Here is a 22362-nt window from a genome sequence, read left to right on the forward strand (position 1 = left end):
ATTATTAATTGCACACTATGTATGAGCTATTCATCCTGTTGTTCCTTCAACAATTACATGCCTCTCTTTTATCTTCTTTGTTGTAGCTTCAAGATAAAACTTTTTCTTTTCGTTGGCCATAAATCCTAATGTGTTGGGTGGTTTTATTCTTTAAAGATGGAGAGAACTAATAAGATAATACATTCTGAGTGATTACTGCACAACTTCTGGAGCCTGGCATTAGTTTCATAATTTCTTGGGATCGGGCCTATAAGCCTGAGGACTTGAATTTATTTTCCTTTTATTGCTCTTATTTCTTCTCTTTTTCTTATTAATCTTAGCCTTCATCCTGAAACGCAAAAGGTGTACCCAGCCGAAGTTCAAACAATGCTGGGACTTCCGAGCAGATTACACAAAAACCATCCTGGCTACGAGGAACATTTCTAAACGCTCCAGCGCTGAGGGTGTCTGCTAACGCCCTCTGCAAGCGAAAGCAGACGGACCCGCGAGCCGGGGCTCTGGACCGCGGCCTGCGCTGCCAGCGGCGGAGAGCCAGGGTGAGCCGCGGGAAGGGTGGCCCAGCTCAGCCCAGGCGCAGAGGGGTTGGCTCGTGACCGGCCCGCCGCCGGCCCGCAGCCACCCGCGCCTTCCCGCTGGCGCTGCCGCCACGGCGCGCCCCGGGCACGGCCCGCGGGGTGGAGGTGGGGCGTTGCACGCGGGGAGACTGAGCGAGTAAAAGCCCCCTTGGCAGCGGCTAAGAAAAGCATGTCGGCCGGTTCCCCTGACGCCAGTCGCGACCCTCCGTCTGGTGGTGCCTGGGCTTCCGCCATGCACGGCTCGCAGAAGCGAGAGACGGAGCGACACAGCTAACGGCTTTGCTTTCACCTCGTGTGTTCTGTCTGAGAGAAGGCTCGTTTCGTTGTGTTCCTATTTGCACAGGAGCAGGTAGCAGTATACAGCAGGGGCGAATCAGTTCTGTAAACTCCAGCGTATGGCAGCAGTCCGGTGTCTGGAGATGTAGTATAAATATACGCAGCACCAGTCATCATGGAAAGTTCTGCCGGAGTCTGAGGAAACTGCACCGTTTCTGAATTCTGAAAACCACCTGAACTACACTGGTCATCCCGGACAGGCGGTAACATAGTCTTCCCATGATGATATTTTGCAGAGGAATTTTGTGGGTTATTTTAAGTATTTTTACAAACCAGGTAGCGATTCTCTTGTTTAATTTCCCATTTGTAGTCCTCAGTCCAAACGCAACAAAGGAAAGGAAATCTTTTGCACTTAAAGGTACGGTTGGTCAACAATATGCTATGTGGTATCAACGATGATACGTTGTTAAAATCTATGCCTTCCTGCCCTGGAAGCAAAGGTAGTGTCCTTTCTTTCCCTGCTGATTTTTGAAACGTTTCTTTGCACTTGTTAAGGTCCTATAGAGAACTGTTCTCCCCAGAGGTGAGGAAAGTTTGGGAAGAAGGAAGAATCCTTAACTTTGGAAGTGAAAAGGGAGACTTAACTTAGCAGTTGAGGGTTTGGTGATTTTAAAGACGTCCTCCTGAGGCAGCAAGCTTGAGGCGCACACCTAAATTATGAGGACTGAAATATGTGGCCCGATCAAAGTCCTTGGGCTTCGATGGAAGGTGAAGTGCAGTGGCTTGTGACACATCTGATGAGTAAGCTCTGTGCAACAAATTGTTCAACAGCTCTGTGTGTGCGCACATGTGAAACAGAGGAAGAACGTCTAACTGTTTCCGATGCCGGCAGACAGACCAACAAGATGAACTCTACAGCAGCTCTTAATGGGGACAGGCAGGAGAGGTGTGCACTGGCCGTAGCTGAGAACATAGATAGAACTGTGTTTTGCAATATAAAAATGACTCTTCTGTGTGAAGATTAGAGGTTCTTATTATTCTGTCGAGAAAAACAGAATCGCAGGACGATAGCATCTTTGGGCTGTGGGAATTCCGACTCTCTTGTGTAACAGAATTGCTTTCCAAGTCCTCTTTGTGCTGCTGCTGTTCTGACCGAGAAATATGCCAGGCCACGATAAGCTCAAAATGCACCGTTTAGTTAACGCTTTGGTAAGAGCTGCGTACAGTAGGAAAGCTTCAGACGTACAGCATCCCTGAGGCGCTTCTAGCCTACGTCGTAGGACTGAGACGTGTGCTACGCTCTTGTCCAGCCTAGACGTACATTTCCCAGGCAATGTGGGTTTATAGTTCAGTGAAGCTCGTTGCTAGCCTACCACTCCCGTGAGCCACCTTGTGTTTATCTTCACCTTCTTTCAATGTATTGCCCTTCATGGTATGCCCACAAACTCACCAGAGCCGACTTGGAGGCTTGCTGAGCAGGCGTACAGTTTCACATCAGGTCAACGAAAGCCGCAGGCGCTCATCATTCTGGCATATCACACTCCTTTTTCCTCCTTGATGTAGGGAAAAATGGGCAATCTTGGAGGCAGATCCTAGGCAGGAGGTGGAGCAGCCGTGTGGCTTGGGGGGTTATCAGGAGGAGAGGGTAAGACCAAAGGGTGACAGTGCCGAGAGGAGCTCTGCGAGCCCTTTGATCTCAGAGTTGCTCCAGCACGCCACTGGCGACGTTACATGAAAGCAGGCCTAAAGCCAGTCTGCGTGCCCCACTGGACACTTCCCTGCACTCGCTGTGCGTAGCATTCATCATCGCTCGTCGCGGCAGGGTCTCCCGTGCAGAGAGCCTGGCCGTCTGCGCGTCCTCGCAGCACTGGTTTTGTGGTGTTAGGTCAGCATCTCGGCCCTCCCACGGAGCGTTGAGTTCATCACCCTTTTGCTATGGAATCACAAGCGAACGGGAATCGGCACGGATGTGCTCCTTCAGAGCTCTTCTTGCCGAGTGTCACCTATGTTTAAAAAAAAAAAAAGTGAAGGAAGGGAAAAGGAAAACATTATTTGGCTTTAAAGCCGTACAAAAAGGTAGAAGTCAACAGCGCAGGGAGGTATTTTCACTCTTGCTATTATTCATAAGCTTCATTGCCACGGAGTAGTTGCAGTCCCAATGACTGGCAGGGATGTGTTAGTTCTTGTCCTGTGTTTGCTGAACGTACTGGGTGAGCATCGGCCCTCCTGCAACCAGTGGCAGCGTTGCCGCTGTTCTCTGTTGAGCCGAATTTCAGGGTTTCTACTGTTGCTTGGGAGAGATGCAAAGGAAAGGCTGCGTTCAGGAGCTGCGGAGAGAAGGTGCTGGCGCTGGCCGCAGAGCGCTGCTGCAGGAGCTGTCCAGGTCTGCGCAAGAGGGAGACGCCGCATCTCTGCTAGGGTCAGACACCTCCGGTGCTAGCTGGCGTGGCGTTCATCCGTAAAACTGCCTCGCAGCCATGACGTGTCGTTGCTGACCCCGGTGCCGAAGGGGCTGTTTCCCAAGTTCAGCAATGAGACGCGGTGAACTACACGTTAGCTAAATGGCAAAGGCAAGGCCAAAACAGTCTTCAAGACTATTTCTGGCTGTAGTGCTAAACATCCTCTCACCAGGCCAGTTCCTAGCAGGGAAGCTTGGCCACAGATTAGACGCAGAGATCCCCGTTGCTGCCGGTGCCAGTAGTATGAAGAGGACGTGTCAGACGCTTGCTATCTACTGCGGTGACTCCTGCTTTGCAACTGCATGCGCAGCAGGCAGTACTGTGCTCTTCCACTGCCTCTAGGGAACCAAGGCGCAAATTGGTCCTATGGGCCAGATGCTCATTTCTGCCGATGTTGTACAAGAGTTCATTGGAGTTGCTCCTGATTTACAACCAGTTTGCAAGATAATCAGCCGTGTGAGTTGAGCTAAATGCTACAGGGTTTTAATTCAGTGGTGACAGTGATAGCACAGGTAAGCAGGAAAAAATCACCAGAATAGCTATTGTGCACAGTAGCTGTGGACAAATCAAACTGCCTTCGTTTTCTGAAGTACTCTCACCGTATCTCACCCTACCCTCGCAATCATGTGATAAACATAATTATTTCAGTCAAAGCTGCTTTGAAGTGAAAAAGAAAAGCAAAACTCAGTATCTTCAAATTTCTTAGGTGGAAAAAATAGCTCGTTCTTGTTTAACCAGAGGTCTGTGACATGCATCTTATTACGAAACAGCGGTTGGCGTGGAGTCAGGCATATGTGCCGTATTACATCGTGTCATGTCCCACGGAGGCATTGACCTTGTTTGCACCAGAAAGCTGTGGAAGGACTGAGGGGCCAAATACCATCCAAGTATGCTGCTACTTTGTCACATTTGGCAAGCACACGCAGAATGCCAGCTTCCCCCCATTAGAACGATTACCAGCGCACTGCTACCAGAGGGCAGAAAGAAAGAGAACGCCAGGATAGCGGAGCTGCTGCTGCTTTTTATTCCCGGTTCTAGCCGCCTTTGTTGTCCTGCGTCCCCCTGTCTCCCTTGTCTGCACCCTTCTGCTGCTGCCCAGCCAAAGCAAGCTGGTCTGTAAGTTACCAGGAGGGGGGCTGAAGCCAGCTAGTTTGCATCGCAAATTCATAGAACCACAAACTGAAAAAAGCTGTTCAGCCATCATTGTTTATAATTAGTTTTTGACTGAAGTCCCAGTCTGCTATAGGGAATGGTTTTATCTTTGTGTATGTGTGGGTGGGAAGAGAAAAGTAGAGCAGTGAATCAAGGAACCAATCCTTATCCCGAGGGGAAGAAAGAATAGGGTTGTATAATCTAACCCCATGGGATCAAAGGTGGGGCCAACACAGACATAAACACCTTTACACTATGTTCTGTCTCCCTGATTTTGCTGATTTAAATAGTAAATATTAAGTTGGAACAACAAAGCTCTTACCCTGCAGATGCACACCTTCTCTTCTTTTGGTCAGACGGTGATTGGCAACCCTCAGTTTCTTAGGTGTCTGAAGCGCCCTCCGGTCTGTCCAGGCCTGAGGCACCATGGCATTTCAACCCCTGCAACAGTAAGCCGTGTAAGAAGTCCTTCCATCACAGCTCATTGCCCACTGCGGAATAAGGGAGAAAGGGGGACAATCGCACCCTGAGGCATCAAAATGCAGTTTGTAACCTTGCCAAGGATTTGCCTCTAGGAAGACGCTTGTCCAGCTCCCTGAATGGGAGGAGCCACAGGACTCCGACCGAAGCACCCCATCTCCTGGCTGGAGCTGGCAGTTGGGACTCTTCGCTGCTCTGCCGTCGGCCCACATACCCTAGGGAAAAATCCCCGACGTTTTTTGTGCCCTGGCTCCCCCAGCCACTGATGAGCTGTGATAAAGCCTGCCTTACATCTCACACGAATGTCAAGTGGTTTAATGCGCGTTTACAAAAGGACCCAGAGATTTTTGGATGAAAGAGCCATGCTATAAGCACCATGTGGTTTGATGTGCTGCCATCTTGGTACCCGAAGGATAACTTCAAGGATACAAAAACCTGTATTCACACTCTTGTGTTCTGGGGGGGCATCTGCCTGCCTGCAGAATGAAGATCTGCTCAAACCAGAATTAGCTGACGAACGAAAAAAACCCGCCTCACGTATTTTAGTCTGTGTTCCCAAACACAGTGTGCTACTCGTTATATACCACTGCACTGACAAGTCACTGTCTAAAACAAACAAACAAAAAAAAACCCAAAGAAAATTAAAAAAACTAAAATCAAGATGTATTCTTCTTGCAGCTGGACTATGGGCACTGCTAAGTCTCTCATACTCCACATACTTAAGTGCCGTGCTGAAAACTTACATTTGTTCCAAAACACATGGTAATCAAACAAAATAATAATAGAAGAAAGGTACGCTGCAATTTTTTTCTTTGGCATTTGATCATGTTTATCTGATAGCATGTTTTCATCTCAGGATAATTTAAATATTTAAAGCCACATGGAATTCTGCTAACAAAAATGAGTTTGGTTGGATTGGGATTTACAGTAACGCCTAAATAGCACTTACTGCTGAGGTTTAGTATTTATTCTAGAGAAAGACACACAGATGAGATGGGATTCCCTAGGTCCGGATTTCCAGCCCCCTCTTTTTGCAGCAGCCTCGTGGGGGAATCTAGCATTGATTCCAGTGAGCAAGTTTCACCTTAACAGTAACTGGCAGGAGAGAGGCTGCTGCTCCAGAGAAGCCTTCTCCAACCCCTTGCTCCTCTGGTCAAAATGGTCTTCTGACCTCCTGCCTATTTAGGCAGTATTAGGTGTATTTCCTGCTAGCATATATTACTTTGTCCTCCCAGTAACACCGTCCTCTAGCTGCAGCAGCCCTTCTCGTCCTACCTGCTGAAGACGGGTGTGAGGTTTACTTGAACCTCTTGATGTCGTTGGTTTTCAGTGAAGAACTAGAATAAAGGTATGCAGGGGAAATTTCCTTCCGTGGCCAGACATCTAAGCTTCCTCAAAGCAGCCGCCGTCTCGCTGTCTGTTGGTCTTTGTTTTAGAGAACACGGGAATGCCAAGAAGCTTGGGGCTTATATGTGGGAAAGGCAGCTGGAGAGTTGCACGGGGCACCGCTCCGTTCTCTCAGCCCTCAGTACAGGGTTCAGAGAGATTCACTTCGTTTTGCCGGTGGCCTTGGGGTTTATGCCTCATATCTAAGCACATGATGGAAACTAATTTGTCATGGAGTGAAACAGTCCATAACAAAACTGTTTGCAGGAGACATTGATTTCCCAGCAGAAAGGCTGTCTGAGCTCTGATCTCATCTTCACTGGCTTAAAGGGGGAAGTATGGTAGGAGTGGGGTTGGAAACTTGGCAAAATGCGGGAAGTTGTTATCCAACAGCTAATTGACTATTTCCACCTTCAGATGTTTAATGTCTTTTTAATGAACGTGGGGAAGATTTTGCAGAGAGACATATGTATATACATCGCCCCCCTCACCCTCCCCCAAGATAACATAGAGCAATTCCTTCCTAATCTGGTTGTGGTTTTCCAGCAGAAACAATCTCTATTTGTGCAATTGGCCTTGTCAACGAAGTTGTGTCCTGGGGGACAGGGAAAAGCTGTATGGATGAAATAAGGTACCCAAGCAGAGAGGTAAAATAATCTGTGTATTTGATTCGTATATAAGTTTGTGCATATTCTTATTCTTAGATTTAAACAGGGCATGAAAAAAAATCTTCCGTTTACCACTCACCGTGGGTACTCGGCAGCATTAAATAATTCTATAGACGACAAATTAATGTGACCAATTAGCATATCAAAGCAAAGCAGTTATTACTCCTAAGCTGAATGAATTGCGTCCACCCACCTTGCGCTCATTTTCCGCAGGCACCCAAGCGTTAGGCTGCACAGAGTTCCAGAGGGCAGCTTCTGCTTGCGCGAGGACGTGACTTAGTGCTGAGCACACCGTTTTACATTATCTGACTGTAATCCAAGCCTGTCGACTTCAGGGGCAAATCACCCGCTGACTTCAGTGATGCCAGGATGAATTCCGTAAGGGCGTTGTAAGTTCATCTCCAAGTCGTTATACGTTGCTCCATTCCTACCAGAGGTGGTTCGGGATGTAAAAAGCTTTAGTATACGTAACAGTGAGGCCTATTGTTTTGCATCCTTTCAAAGCGAGGAAGGAAATCAAGGCGCTTTAAAAACCAGAACCGTGTATCTAGTTGGAATGGAGTATCCTTGCAGAAGGCAGGAAAATTAAAAGGTATTTTCTAAATTTCTTGAATCGTCCTTATGCACAGAATGATTTCCTGACTTCGTCCCATCTCCTTCATCTTTTGCAAAAGATAGACTCATCTGATCAGCAGCAGAAATGCAGTGTGCCACTTCAGTGGTCAAACGAGCATCCCAGCGAGGTACGTGCGGCAGCGCCATCGCGCTGTGCAATTTGTAGGTACGTCGGAGCTGAAAAGGTTTCTAAACAAATACTAACAATGAGCATGCAGATGACAGGCTGTTGGCTGGCTGCGTGGCAAGTACCAAGCCCAAATGGCTGAGGTCAGGTGATGAAAAGTTTGAGAAGCAAAAAAAAAAATTGTGAGAAGGCTGGGGGAATTCCAGCACCTCTGACCTGGGAGAAGGACTGATAAACTGCTGAAACCCTTCTGTGCCCGTTTGGTATTTGACATAGCAGGCCGATTCCTTTTGACTTCTGTTTAGTGCTGGACGTTTTTGAAACCAGTGAGCACAGTCAGCCTGATCGGACGGTTTGCTCCAGAATTAATCCCAGGCTGACCCCTACAGCTCTCCGGGGAGCTGGAATTTTCCTTGGGGAGCTGGTGTTCAGCCCCTCTTGCTGTATCCGGCCCATGAGGAGACTTCCAAAAACTCCTTACTACCAGAACTGTATTAAAAACAAGAGAAAGGAGAACAGTGAGGCAGCAAGAGAGTTCCAGTGAGATCCTAAGGGGAAACCGTGGGTTCCCACATCTGGTTTGCAGATCTGCGGTGGTCCGGGAAGCGTTTTCAGGTGGTCTCCAGAGCTGTTTCCGTCACAGTAGTAGTTCTCAAGCACTACCACTTCCCGTTAGTTACAATCCGGGCTCCGAGTCTTTTAGTAACACTAGTACTGAATGGATGAGGAGACAGCTAGGGGCCTCGGTTTTGGTTTGCCAGCGATCAGGTACGTAGGGCCACGTTTGGACAGGTTTTCTAATATTTAGTAGACTTCTGCTCCTCAGTGAATCTGTCTGGCTTTCAGAGGGGCTGTGGTGGAATCAGGAACTACTCAGCATGAATGAGGAGGTCAGAATCTGCCCTTTAAGCTGGAAGAATGACATCCGTTAAAAGTACAGCGTTTCTGTTTTGCATTTTCACAGCTTTTACAACTGGGATAGAAATGTCAGCACTTCGACTTCCAGCCCAAATTACCAAGTGATTGCAGAAAATGCCTGTGGACTACTCTTCAAGAACAAAAGCGATAGGAAAATAATAAATGTGGATCCCAAGGTAAATGTCTTTTTTTCCCCCCAATATTCTAAACTTCCTTTACGCAATGGAGTTTGACTGCTAAACTGTCGAGTCCGATTGCAAATAGTGTCTTTATCAATACACAGTTAGTATTTCAGGCTTACTCAGACATGCTGTTCCCCTTGTTAACACAGCTGCTCTGGTCCCTCTCAGGACAAACGTAGCCTACCTTGTTTATGACTGAGTGTGTCTAGGCCTTTCCCTTGTGACGACAGAAATCAGAAGTTGAACTGACTGACAAAACTGAAAGATTTCCGAAGCAGGGTTTCTCTTATACCCTGCCCCTTTCCCTGCCCATTTTCCTTCCAAACAGAACGAGAAACTGTGGCCATGACTGCCAGGATTGGCTGCAGGCTGAGGCTATTCGATTCCTATTAACCGAATTGCCGAGAAGTGCTAAGGAAAGGGAAGCGTGGGAGAGGGAACAGGCTGAGGAGGAAAGCGGGACTGACGGGAGGATGCGAGGACCGAAGCATGGGAGTGTATAAGCAGGTACATCTGGTGTGGAAAGACACTGTGTTTTACTCGGAGGATGACACACGCGCCTCTAGCTAAAAGGAAAAATTGCTAAAATGTTGGCAACACATCCTGGGGCTGGTGGTCCCTGCATTTGTCTCCTCTTAAAAATCAAATCTCTATTATGAAACATGCCTGCAGGTGGATAAATATAAGTAAATATTGGATAAAAATAAATAAATATTAGGCTACTTCGAAACAAAAGCTGCAACTTGCAGGAACTGTAATATCCCAAATCCTGGCAGCGCCTGCTGAACACCAGCAAATCCAGAACGCAGAATCAGTTCCTGCATCTGCAGCGTGGGCCATCTGCCCCAGCACTTCTGCAGTGGTGCACTGAAACCGGCAGAATTCCTTTGCCAGCTGCACACGATCCTCGTTCCTCCTCCTTAATACAAAAGATTTGAGAAGTCCTAAGGAGAGTGGCCCCATTAAGGTCATTTAGTTCCTGCAGCAGATTGAGATTGTCACTGGCATAAGGGTCAAACTTGGATTTTAAACCCTGTCCCTCACAAAAGATAAATTTGACGCTAGATGCATCTTCTTGTGGAGAGCTGTGTTTCTCCAGCAGGCAGTAAATGGTTCAGAAGGATCTACAGTTGAATCAAAGAAAGCAAAATACTTGTGCCTCAGGAGTGCTATAAACGGGGTGAACGTTGTGGACTCTGTCTCTCTCATATATGATTGACAGCACAAACGTACACTTTGCTTTCACCTAGAAATTACTCTGATCCTATTCTTGCTGAAGTTGATTGGTCTCTACTGTTTATTTACATAGCAGTTGAATGCAAAGAAAGCAAGTGCTCGAGTCCTACCCGGACATCCCTTTTCGGCCATAGTTGAAAGCTGATTAAACTGCCGTGGGTATTTTGTCTTTCATGTTGAGAGCTGAATGGGCAATAACATTCCAGACAGCTTCCCTCTGGACGCAACTGACTGTGCTCCTCTGGTGCCAACCACGCTTTTTTAAACTTTACATCTGAAGTCCTTGGAGTGTAGATTGGATGTGACAAACACACCCAGGCTTTGGTTACTCTCAAAATCAATGTGAACTAAGCTGGGCAATAATTTGCTTGGGTTTGTACAGAACTGATCTAGGATGATGGTTTCTTTGATGTGCTTCCCATGAAAGATGGTCGCATGTGAATAGCAATAGTACAAAATATCAACATTATATGCATTTCAGAATAAGTGTATTGGTTTGTTAGAAATTCAAAAATGCGTACCTAAAAATGTGTTTGGTTGCATTGAAAGTGGGCCACCAATCCAACTTCCTGCAGCTGCAGAACATCTGTGACAAATAACCAGCTCTCCAGCGTCTACGTGAAAGATCCTCCCGTGCCAAGAGCCATGCTAAGGAGTATTTGTGCGTGTACGTTGTGTCTCCCCACAGGTTGCAGGGCACAGGCCTGTGAGTCCCCATGAGATCCATCTGGCTTTGGCTTTTCTGTAACGCTCGCTGATGGAGAACAAGCTTTTGAGAATTGTTTGCTATGGGCCAAACTGAAATCATGAGTTCTCTCTCATGGGTTCAGCTTGAACAGACTTAGTACCAGCTGCCTGATCTCTGCAAGCGGGCCTTCTCTTTGACCAGTCGATGGTCCACTTGTTGTATTTAGCTAAAAGAACTTAGAAAGAACTTAGTCCAGTTGTATTTAGCTAAAAGAACTCTGTCGCTGTCTTTGTATCTGCTAAAAGCATTGCAGGAGAAACAACTGCCCGGTGCCAGGACATTAATCTTCCCTGAGAAGTCCCCACCCTCAGAGCTAGTTGCATTTATCAAACTTTGTTCCAAGGGAAGAAGAAGAAAATTCGTGACGTGAAAACCCATGTCTTTTCTCTCTTCTGACTGGTTATCTGTAATATTCTGTGTTTCAGGCCTACCCAGGAGACAACACAACGCGGACGCCTGTTGAAACTGATCTCTATCTCCATGTTGTTATCTATGACCATATCATCAGAAGAGGGACCTAAGGTCCATCTGTGTGGCTCTTCTCCCAGTGATTTGTTTAGCTATTTTAAAGTCATCTGGAAGAAAAATAAACAGTTGAAAGATCTTTACCTTGTGTTGAGGGGTAGGAAGGGGGATTTTTATCCTGGTTTAGAGTTGGTTTGTGCCTCGCTCCTTGAGGGAAGTGAAGTGAAAGGAAGACTTCCTTCCACTGGCTTCCAGTAGAGTGGAAGATCCCGTACTGGCTGTAGAGTCCATGTATCTGGGCCCCTTGTTTGTCCTTTGTGAAGTCCATGGGGTACGTGAATTGCAAAAGCCCCTAAAGGGAAGACAGAAGGTTGGACCCAACTTTTCTCACTACTCCGAAGGCAGCAGGGTGGCTGCGACAGAGGTGCTGCATTCTTTTCTGGAGTAAAGAAAAGAAACTACCGTCCTGTAGTTCCCCAGCAACGGGATGTTTTAAGTTCTTCCTGGGAGACTCTTTTTCAGGTAGGCCTGGACCTCTGTTGAGCAGCTAACACCACGTAATACGGACCAAGCCATTCCCAGGGTAGCAGTAGAAGTACCAAACAGACTGGTAGATGTCAAGAGATCTGTGGCGTTTTGATGGCACTAGTGGTTCCTTGAAGCCACTGTTCATCCATTCCTGCTCTTGCTGCTGTGCTAGTACCAACTTGCCACAAGTCCAGGCAGCAACACGATGGCCCAAGGGACTCTTTTCCATTCCCAGGGCATTTGGGGAAGTTGCCCGTACGTACGTGACCCAGCTGGTGTAACCACCAACATAGCTGTCTGCTTACTGGAGAACTGGAAAATGGCACAGAGCTAAGCAGCAGAAAGAACGAGCAGGAAACAGAAGGAAAAAAAAAAAAAAGATGTGAAGGCAAGAGGAAACCAAGGCAGAAAGTGGCTGGATAAAATTTCCTGGACCTTATTCTTTAAGGGACTGGATGGTTTTAATGATCTTTTCTGGCCTCGGTACTGTGAATTTTGGGAAAAGGACAAGCGAGGCAACTCACACAAGAAAAAGACGGCGGCGGCACTGCTGGGCTTACCCCAGGGTGGGGGTTACCTGCCGGCCTCAGCGCAAGCGCCTTCCCTCGGGAAAAGGCCGAGAGCCTCGGCCTTGGCCGCTGGCGCATCAACCATCCCTGTCCCCGGGGGAGGGAGCGCTCCAGCCGCTACCGGGGGCAGCTGTTGCTTCCACGCGGCAGTAACTGGGGAGGCGCCGGGAAGCCCCGTTTTCTTTCCCGTCAAGCTTTCAACGGTACGAAGCGCTGCCATTCCCAAACGCCCCGCGACCGCCGGCCGTACCGGCTGTACCGCCTTGCTCTCCCCCCGCACCCCGCGGCAGGGGGCCGGCCCGCAGGCTCGGTCGCTCGCCCCGGCGCGGCGCCCGGGCGCTGGGCGGCCCCGCCCGCCTCCGCCCCCGGGGCCGGGTCAGCGGAGCCCCCCGGTGCCGGCCGAGGTCCCCGGTGCCGGCCGAGGTCCCCGCTCCCGCGGCAGCGCCGCGCGTCGGAGCCGGCGGGAGCAGCAAGGCGGGAGCCCGCGCAGGGCAGCGGCGGGCGGGGCCGGGCGGGGCCTCTTCCCAGCGCCCGTAGCGGAAAGACCGAGCGGCCGAGGCTGCGGCCAGGCTCCGGTTGTGCGGAGGGCTGCGCGTTGGAGACGTGCGTGTGCGGAGGGAAGAGCTCGGCTGTTGGGGCAGGCTTCTCCCGACCTTGCTGCCCCTGGGTGTTTCCCTCGTTTAGCAGGACCAGGCGTAAAGCTTTCCATCGTTCCTTGCCTCTCGCCCCAAAACCAGGCTTCCGTCGCTGACTCGGCTTTGCTTTACTGCCCCGAGTCTCGAGGTGGCTCCAGGGAAGGGCTAGATACGACTCACAAGTACTTCTATAGCGTTAAAGCAAAACTGCCTTTACAGTACAGCTTAGCATTTGGGATGGGGTTTTTTCAAGAAAAAAATCAGAACTCCTGAGCCATTTTGAACGCGTTAGGTTTTGCCTCTCTTGAGCCCTGGAGAGGGAGAAAGCCTCATCGTGAAGGCTGGTAGAAGGGACAATTGGTGGAAAAGGTATGAATTATATTTTTATTCTTCTTGACCAACAAAATGTCATTTTTCTTTTTCAATCTAATTGGGTTTTAAAGTAATGGTAAAAGACCTAAGCTGGAAAGTGGTCCCTGGATTTTGGAGAACATTGTCTCAGCATTGTAGCAAATAAATAAATAACATGAAGTAGAACTTAATGGAAGTAAATTTTTGACTTTGGAAGTTATTTCCACGAATCCAGCTTCCTTTGTTTTCATCTTATTAATCAACACTCTTGATTCGAAAGAACAGCAGGAAGTCCAGGAGAATCCTATGTCTACATCTGCAGGAAAATGGAAGGAAATTCGGATCTAAGTGGGCTTTACGTGTTTTCAGGTCGGCGAGCACACCGACGCACTGTGTATCTCTAAAGATAGGTACCTGAAAGGCTGTAGAGACGTAGGAAGCCTCATCTTTTGCAGTTGGTGCTGACCTCCTATGGAATTGTAATTTCCTGTTATTTCTGACTTGGGCAATAAACCTCATTTGTGACAAAAAGTAACCTGCAATATCTGCAATGAAAGAATGGTATTCACCGAGTAATTCACAGAATTACCGGCTGCTCCGTAAACTCACTTGACTCCTTCCCACCCATCCTTGCTAATCTCCTGGTGTTCCGTCTCTTCTGACATTCAAAACCTAGGACCTCAGGGCGTTACCATAAATGAAAGCTCCCGAGTTACGTGTTACAGCCCTTTGCCAGTCCTAACTGGAAGAAACTCTAGCCTCTGCTGTAAGCGAAAATCTGTCCCCAAACACGTCTGTAATCTGGCCTGCTTTTTAAAGAAAAGGTTAATTTTCTTAGACAAACAGGGTAGTGCCTAAAAGCAACTAAGTGCTGCTACAGTCCGTTTCCCTAAGCTGTCAGTGGCGGGTATTCCCAGCATCTTGTCCCTCTTCAAGCCCTGGGGTAGACACACGGTGAAGTGGCCATGCAAAACACGTGGTAATCAAGAGATAAGCTTTCCAAGGACTGATAACCACGTGAAGGCCTCCTGTATATGTCCTTAGCGTCTGTGACTTTTTAGCAGAAACAAATGCAGGCTATCCAGCCTGAAATTACTGCCTGCTGTCAACGTTAAGGTGAACGGAAATTTCTCCGCTCTGTTCTGAAAAGAGACTCTGGTGTCGTCGCTGGTCATGACATTTACTGCGGGTACAGAGTTTGCACGCTGCCTTAAGAGAACGGATTTTAGGCATTGATGGGAAAGTGCATCCTTGCAAAGGATCCCCAGAACTCTAGATTTTATACCAGTGGGGGGTTCTGTGTGTTTTTTTCAAGCATGTCTAAACTGTGTACGTGAGTTACGGTCTACAGATTTTTATTAGCCTGTATATGTTTTGGATTCTTTTCTATTTCTTTACCTCTCCTGCCAAAATCATAGTTTTGTTCTTTTTATGTGGAGTCTGGGTCTTTGGTCTTGCAACAATGTTCGGAACAGTTGTTGTTGTTATTTTGGATAATAGAGTGAAGCTGAAAAGTAGCACGAGATTGCTGGTGAACAGCTCCATCCTGAGCCACAAGCAGAATCACAGGAAGAGTTATTATTTCGTACAAAATACAAAGCTTTGAAAAGAAAAGTCATTTTACACCAAAATCTGAAGCTCTTTGTTGTTTAACTGTCACAACAGGATGCTTTGACGTAGCTAGAAGCTTGTCATGTTACGTGAAATGAAATTCTGGTGAGTTCAGTGTGATTTTATGGAGAGGCATCAGCAGCTTTGCATTCTCTGACCAGAAGTGGTTGTGTGGAAGGCCAGCTGTCTGAGGAACCCAAGCGGTGGTGGTAATTAAGCCCCGCTTTGGAATTTGGTAGCTGTACAGTAAGGTATCGGCTCCGAAGACACAGCAGGACTTCATGAACTGTAAGTTCGTGATTCCAGCAGCAGCCTTGCCAATCTAGCTGCACCTTCAAAGCGGAAAGAGGGAAATGGGGGGTGGCAGCAGCACCTTAACAGCTGACCCCTATCTCAGGTAAAGAACAGGACGATCTCCAGGCAGCGTACAACTTGGTCATTAGATGTTCTCCTTTTGGCCATCAGCAAAAGAGGTTGTAGGGGAAAATCCTCCGTTAACTCCCGCTCCCCACATACAGAAATCAGATTAAAAATGAATAAAACCTTTGGGCAATTCTCTGCAAGGCAGGCAGGGACAAGCAGTGCAGGCCGAGCCACTGTTCCCACTGCAAAGAAAACAAAAACACAGGTGCTGAACGTGCTGAAGCCATGCAGATTAGCCCTGTGTGCAGTACACGCTCTTTACAAGAAGAAAAAACATCGCTCTTGTTATTTGGCTATTGTTCGCTTGAGGCATGTTTTATTTCAGCTCAACTCCAAGCAGAGTTATTACAGATCCCACAGCAGAAGTTCTCCGTGATGAGAGAAACATGTGATCTCCAAGCCCGAGAGAAGAAATTACGCTGGGAAGGCACCTCCAGCGGGAAGGCTGATGCTGGCCACCTGAGCAAACAGCCAGTCGAGCGAGCGTGAAAAAGCAAGCATAATGGACACGCGTAACGGCCGTACACAGGCGCGGTTTGGTACAAGTTTCTCACCGTGACCCTGCCTAGCGAAAGGCTATTTTCTGTACACGTCTGTAAGACCGAGAGCGAGGAGATTCAAAGAGAGCAAGCGCCACTTTGTTCCCCGCTGAAAGGGGAGGGCTGGCTCTGCCTGCTGCAGTTTGTGTAGTGCGATTCCAGGCACTGCTGGCTGACGTGCCGGTTATGAACCTCACGGCGTTGTGCATGGGAACGTCCGTATATAGGGGATGTAGGGGAATGACACGGCTTAGGGTGAGCGAGGCATTCCGAGGTGACCGCGGAGGGTTCTGCTGACTGGGTCCGAAGACCGAACCCAGTGAGAAAAGACGAGGTTGCTCTGGAGCGATGGCTTCGGGGGGGGCAGGACGACACACCTTAGCCAGAGATTCTAGGTCTGGTAAGAACGGGGGTGACTTTGTGGGGTTGGAGGCATGCTGCTGGGAGCAAAGCTGGTGTCACTGACCCGCAGGCTTGGTGGCAGGAGCTCTGCCAGAGCAGAATACACAGAAGCCCACCTGAGACAGGCAAACAGATGGTGCAGAGGGCTGGGGCGAGCCAGCCAAGGTGAAGCTGCAGGCAGGCATTCACCAGATGACAGCGAGCAGACCTGGATGTAGGAGCCGCAGCAGCAGAGGTTGCTTTTGTAAGGAGATTCTGGAAAGCCTGAAAGCCAGGCAACTAACAAGCGCAAGTGTGGGATTGGCCTTCACACGCTGAACAGATTTTGCTAATATCACTTTGTTATGCAAATATGTAATTATTTCATTTCCCCCAGAAGGAGTATTTGTGGTTTCCTCTTCCCCGGGACTTCCGAATTGCTTGTGTGGAGGGAACAAATAACTGTGAAGTTACCAGGTACGTGCACTACATGGCAAGCTCTGAAAAGCGGAAACCTGGAAGTTTTTGGTGGAGGTTTTAAATAGCGCTTTTGAAAGGGGCTGCTGGAGGGTGCTGAGGCTGGCCCTGACAATGGCACAGGAGTTGCTCATCATTTAAATAAACTTAATTAAGGTTGAAGCATACTGTGTGCCCGGGGCTAAGGAATAAAAAGGCTAGGTTGCTTCACAAACTGGAGACTCTGTGCTGGATTGGGATGGAGCTGTCCTAGCAAGGAGCTGCTCGGGCCCAGCAGGGAAGGAGCAGGATCTGCGGACCGACTGGAGCTGCGCTGGCTGTAGCTGGGAAGGATGATGTTTGCGGATAACCTGTCCTCACCGACGCAGGCGAGAGCAAACGAGAAGCACCTGCTGACCCTCTCTTTCTATAGTACTGCAGTAGAAGAAGCATAGGTGGGTAAACAGCTTGGAAAGTCCAGTTCTGCCCAGTTGTAAGGCAAGTAACTTTTGTATTATTAAAGGGGAGAAAGACAGTTGGGCTGCCTTATGCATTGCCAGAATTTCAGATAGTTTGAGTTAGATTTTGCCCCGGATATCTGCCTGAAAGTGCATCTGTAGACGCACGCGTGTGCACATGCATGCACCAGCTGGAGTTTGGTGCCTGCTTCTAGAGCAGCATTATTTGACCTCTTTGCATTTTTCCTGTTTCTTAAGAGAAGGGGGGAGCCAGGAAGAAAAAAAAAAAACCCTTACAGATTATCTGTAGCAGTCCAAATTGTTATCTCGGCTCCGCAGATAGAAATCTAGAGTGACTGTACTGGATAGGATGGAGTCACTCCATAATCACACCAGCGGGTACGCAGAATTTGTCCCACGTGGTGATGGTTATTCTTTTTGTCTGTCTGCATGTTTTGTAGCTTTTCATGCTCTTGCAGCTGTTTTGGGTAGAGACCTGCCCTCCAGACTGGCTAAGACCCGATTTGTACGTTTGTACCAACATGATTTGTATGCTGTGCAGAAAGGCAGATGAGTTTATATGGATATTCCAAAGAAGGGATTTAGCAAGTTGGACAGCGTTTTGAGATGTGGAGCCTGTCCGTATATCACACTGAAATGTTTGCCTTGTTTTTATAAACACAGGAAAGGTAGGTAAGCTTTTATTCTACGCTTGCTTTGATGATTATGCCATTGAGCTGCTACGTTTGACAAACCGAGACAGAAAAAAAAGTGGAGGGAGAAAAATAAGAAATTAGCACCACATTTAGTCAGCTCCATTAAAAATGCAAAATGTGTAGAGCGTTTCTGCACCAAGTTCAGACTAGATCTCATTCTGCACAAATTATTTTTACTGCTTTTGCATCAACATTAGGGCTCAAGGCATTCTTTAACCCTTCGTAGCCTTCTACATGACTTGTTTTGCCTTTATCAATAGAAAAGCCGCTCAGGATGCACATCAGCTGTCACCAGATGGACCCATGCTCAGGGACGAGTTCAGGTGTTTCATTCCCCTGAGTTTCTCTTCAGGCGTAATGGGGATCAGTTCTGCTGACAGCTGGAAAGCTGGGATGTTAAATTTCAGAACTGTTATTAACAATTTTTGCACTTGCTAGGTCAAAAGCTTACATGAGGAAAATCATTACAGCTTAAATCGGTGAAATAGTATTAGTTTACTTGGCGAATAAGTATATTCTTGCGTCTCGGAAAAAAACACTGCCAGTCTTTTAAGCATGACTACTATAATATGGCGAGTCTCGGCTGTGCATATAACATTGAAATTGGTGAAGCCCTGTAGTTTGTGTCTGCTGAGGATTTGGCCCAAAGAAAAGACCTCAGGATTTGACTGCATATTGATACAAAGCAAACACAAGCTTTTGGCTCACATGGGAATAAGCGGCTCTAAGCGGAATATGTCCTGTTACTGTCGACCCTCTGAGCCTGATCATTTAAACAGTTTTTCAGCCATCCAGATGGTAACGTCCTAACTTGCGTACGGTGACTGTGTTGGAGACAGTGGCAAAACCCTGGCTAAAGTCGAGGTAAATGTCATCCACTGGTCTCCCCCATGTGCAAGTCCAGTCAGTTTATCACAAAAAGACATCAGGTGGGTCAGACACGATTTGCCCTTGCCAAATCTGTGCTGACTGTTCCCAGTCAGTTCCCTCTCCCTCACGTGCCCAGAAATGTGTCCCGAGAGGACACGCTCCATGGTTTTCCCAGAGACTGAAGTGAGACTGTCTGCTGCTCAGCTGTTGGGACGCCTCCTCTTGACCACGTAACTCTGACAGATCCAGTGGAAGAGACTTTCTCCTGTGCCCCCACAGTCCCTTGCCTTTCTTCTACACGGGCACGGTTCCGCCGACAGGGAGCTGCCTCACGCCGACAGGCGACAAGGAGTAGTTTCTGATGCTCGGTGATCTGCTGCGTAGACTGAGGTCACATTGGGTGAAACTGAGTCTGGACTTCTCGTTGCTCTGGGAAGAGATTCAGATCTGACCTTTTTGTTTGGCCATTCTGGTAGAAAAGATTAAAACGTCAGAGCAGCACCATGGCCATCCTATTTCTTGCTTCTTTCCAACACAGAGCTAGCAGACTCCCTTTCAAGGAGCCCGCCATTTGCTTTTTGGAAGATAGATGTTTAACTTATTCCTTTTTTAACCAAGAACTAAACTGGAAGCGCATGAAGCTGTTGCCTCAGTTAAAATTAATATTAATTTTGTCAGAGAATGAAGCACAGTAGTAAAATGTATCAGTGAATGCTGACTTCATTGTGCTATTAAGTATATTGGCCCTATGAAACTTGGCCAATCGGCACAACCAGGCTAGAGCACCCATCTGCTTCACTTGGAGCAGGTCTCAGGCCACAAAGTTTATTAAGAAAAACTGCAGAACTACATTTCCATTCTGGAAGTAGCGCCAGTGTCAAAATATCTGCTGAAAACCAAACCACAGGTTCTTTCCATAGCCCTCATTGCTGTTTGTAAAACGTTAAAGAAACTGAGCTGAAAAGATGCCCGTGGAGAGTTTCAGATGGGGACACAGTCAGAATCCAAACTAACCAACCACAATTTATTTCAACCAAAATATTTCATTTGAAATGCAACCATTTTCTCACTTTGCCAAATCCCCTTGCCTACCTCTCAGTGTTTTAATACATCCGTATCTTAGCAATAAACATAGGTAGATAGAAAGAAAAGAAACCATGGCTGACAGGATAGCAGAGTTGCTTCTGCCAACTGATCAAAGGCCATTAAGTGGGCAAACCAGTAGTGATGAATATTCATCCATTGATGAAAGAAGATTTTCTCCCCACGATCAGCAAATTCAGATACCGCTTTCATATGCGGAGACTGCTGTGTGTGTGCCAAGATGTATCTTTTCAAAAGCGGGCGCTAATCTGGAGAGCCTCTTTTCCACGGATTCACCTGGCTGCCCCTGAAGAGGAAGGCTACAGAACCATCTTGGGGGCTCACAGTCTAACTCAGGAATATGGCTCCAGCCTTCAAAGTTGAAAGTCAGGGTGGTACAACTCCAAGAGTGTCTTTGCAGTTGCGTGGACAGCAAACTGGCTGACTGAAAGCCTGCTGTTGAGTGAGGTGAAGAGCTCTTTAGATCCTTCTCCCTGCACTGACTAGAAGGGCGTCATGGACACCCGGCTAGAAAACAGACACCTAAAGCTAGGTGTCTTAATCTCCACAAATAGGCACCATCATAATCGCGAGTGCTTGTGGTGGTCCCCTGTTAGAATTTTGGAAGTACCTGAGGTGGTTGAGAGTAGCAGGGCCACTGACTCCCATTTTGGCACATTGCCCTGCGCTTCTGCTGTGGTAGTTCAGAGGAGCTTTGGGAAAAAAAATCTTACTCCGCTGTAATGGTGCCTTGACTTGCACTGAAACCTGGTACTTCCTTGTGTGTTTGCCGTGTTCGGGCTGTGTGAACTAAGAGTCGCAATGCAAGCCTGTAGCCAGGAATATTTTCTGCACAGTGCTGAGCGCACGTTTACTATGTGCTTCAAAAACTGCAACAAGATGGATAGAAAATCACCCTTGTGGCTTTTAAGCTGCTTAGTTTCAATTAAGCACAGCTTTTTGCTGCCAAAACTGGGTTCCCTTGCTAGATCAGGACCAGTAGACTGCGTTTCACCCTCTCTTACACAGAATGGTGAGGGCTGGGGGTGTTGAAGTAGACTGGGTCCTTTCAGTGCAGCATCACTGTCCAATCTTAAGCACGCTTACTGGTGCGCATTGCCCTAACAGAAAGGAACAGCAGTGCTGTCTCAGTCAGTAATACTGGGACGGTTCCCAGTTCTGAGGCAGTCATCCCAGCAAAATGACCATGACAGCTGGGATTAGGTGGTTTCTTGTTGGTCAGCCACAGCAGAAAGCTTACAGAAAAGAGGGGTCATGAAGATTAAACCACCCCAAAAAGATAGACAGTCCTTTCAGTTCAGGGTAAGGTCTGGTTTTGCATAGTACATTGCTGAAGTGCTGCATGGTGAGCCTGATACTTATTATTAGTAGAATTATGGAGTAATTTTAGCATGCATGAGGGAGCAGGATGGAATTACAAGCTTGGACTCTGCTTATACTGATACGAGCATTAAACTATCCTGCTGGGTTTCATGGGGACAGGAACATATTGCACACGGGAATATCTCATCCACTGTGAAAACAGTCACTAAAGGCCGGAACAAGGGCAGATTCTTCAGGGTCATCTGCCCCTCCGTGCCCCATGAGAGCAACGTAAAGAGGTGGAGGATTACCTGCAGGGAGGGGAGAGCCCTGCTGCAAAGCTGGGGGGAGCAGCTCCCCCCGTTTGGCAGGGTGCCTAAAGGAACTTCCCTGCCGCCTGCGTTGCGCTCTGGGGTGGCTGTGGAAAGCCGTAAAGCTCACAGCCCCCTTTCCTCCTACCAGAGCCCCAGCAAGCTAACGCTGACTCAGGGCCTGTCTCGCTGCAAGCTAGGAGTGGTACGTCACTGAAAGATGCAAAGCGAGGTCACGTGCATTAGTATCCCCACCCAAAAAAGTGCAGAGATGACTAGTCATTGAGCTATCAGTCAGTAATGGAGAACCTGGAGACAGATCGAATGGAAGTCAGTGTCTCATTCTTAATGGTCTTGATCTATTTTAACCGGTTCTGGGTCCTTTTCCTTCTCTTTCCTACTGAGGTTGGGTAGGGCAACGGTGTAACGCACCCATGTTTGGCAATAGTGCTTGCAGAGTCCTTTCACCTGGGCGTTCGGTCCAGCTGTGCTGGGTGAGCTAGGCAGCCTGGACATGTATCGCAGCATGTCCTCTTCCTGTTGCATCGCCGTCCCAGTCCACTTGTGCATTACTTCTTTCCACTTCCCGTCCTGTCCCATAAATGCTATGTGCAAACACATTATTATAGGGTTGTAGAAGCAGCTGGAATCTGACCATTATCTAAATAACCCATTGAATTTGATCTTTCGGATTGTTTTACCAAAGCCAAAAAGCAGAGTGTGCCTCCTGGTTGGAAATAACAGCGTCTGTAAGAGGAAGGGCTGGTTTCAGTGGCACTCACTGATGCTTGCAGTTCAAAAGGTTCACTGTCAGAACCGTT

The 22362-nt window shown here is 47.9% G+C and overlaps 1 protein-coding gene across 1 annotated transcript in view; it reads left to right on the top strand.

Moving 5' to 3' along the window:
- The window catches only part of BMP3 (bone morphogenetic protein 3), a 293614-nt gene that overhangs the window by 243505 nt on the left and 27747 nt on the right, over window positions 1-22362 (top strand). The window contains exon 5 of the mRNA XM_075501377.1: window positions 16722-16801. The gene's annotated coding sequence lies outside the window, so the exon portion shown is untranslated. The remainder of the gene's footprint in view (window positions 1-16721; window positions 16802-22362) is intronic.

This window comes from Mycteria americana, chromosome 4, assembly GCF_035582795.1.
Source record: "Mycteria americana isolate JAX WOST 10 ecotype Jacksonville Zoo and Gardens chromosome 4, USCA_MyAme_1.0, whole genome shotgun sequence".
NCBI classification, from domain to species: domain Eukaryota; kingdom Metazoa; phylum Chordata; class Aves; order Ciconiiformes; family Ciconiidae; genus Mycteria; species Mycteria americana.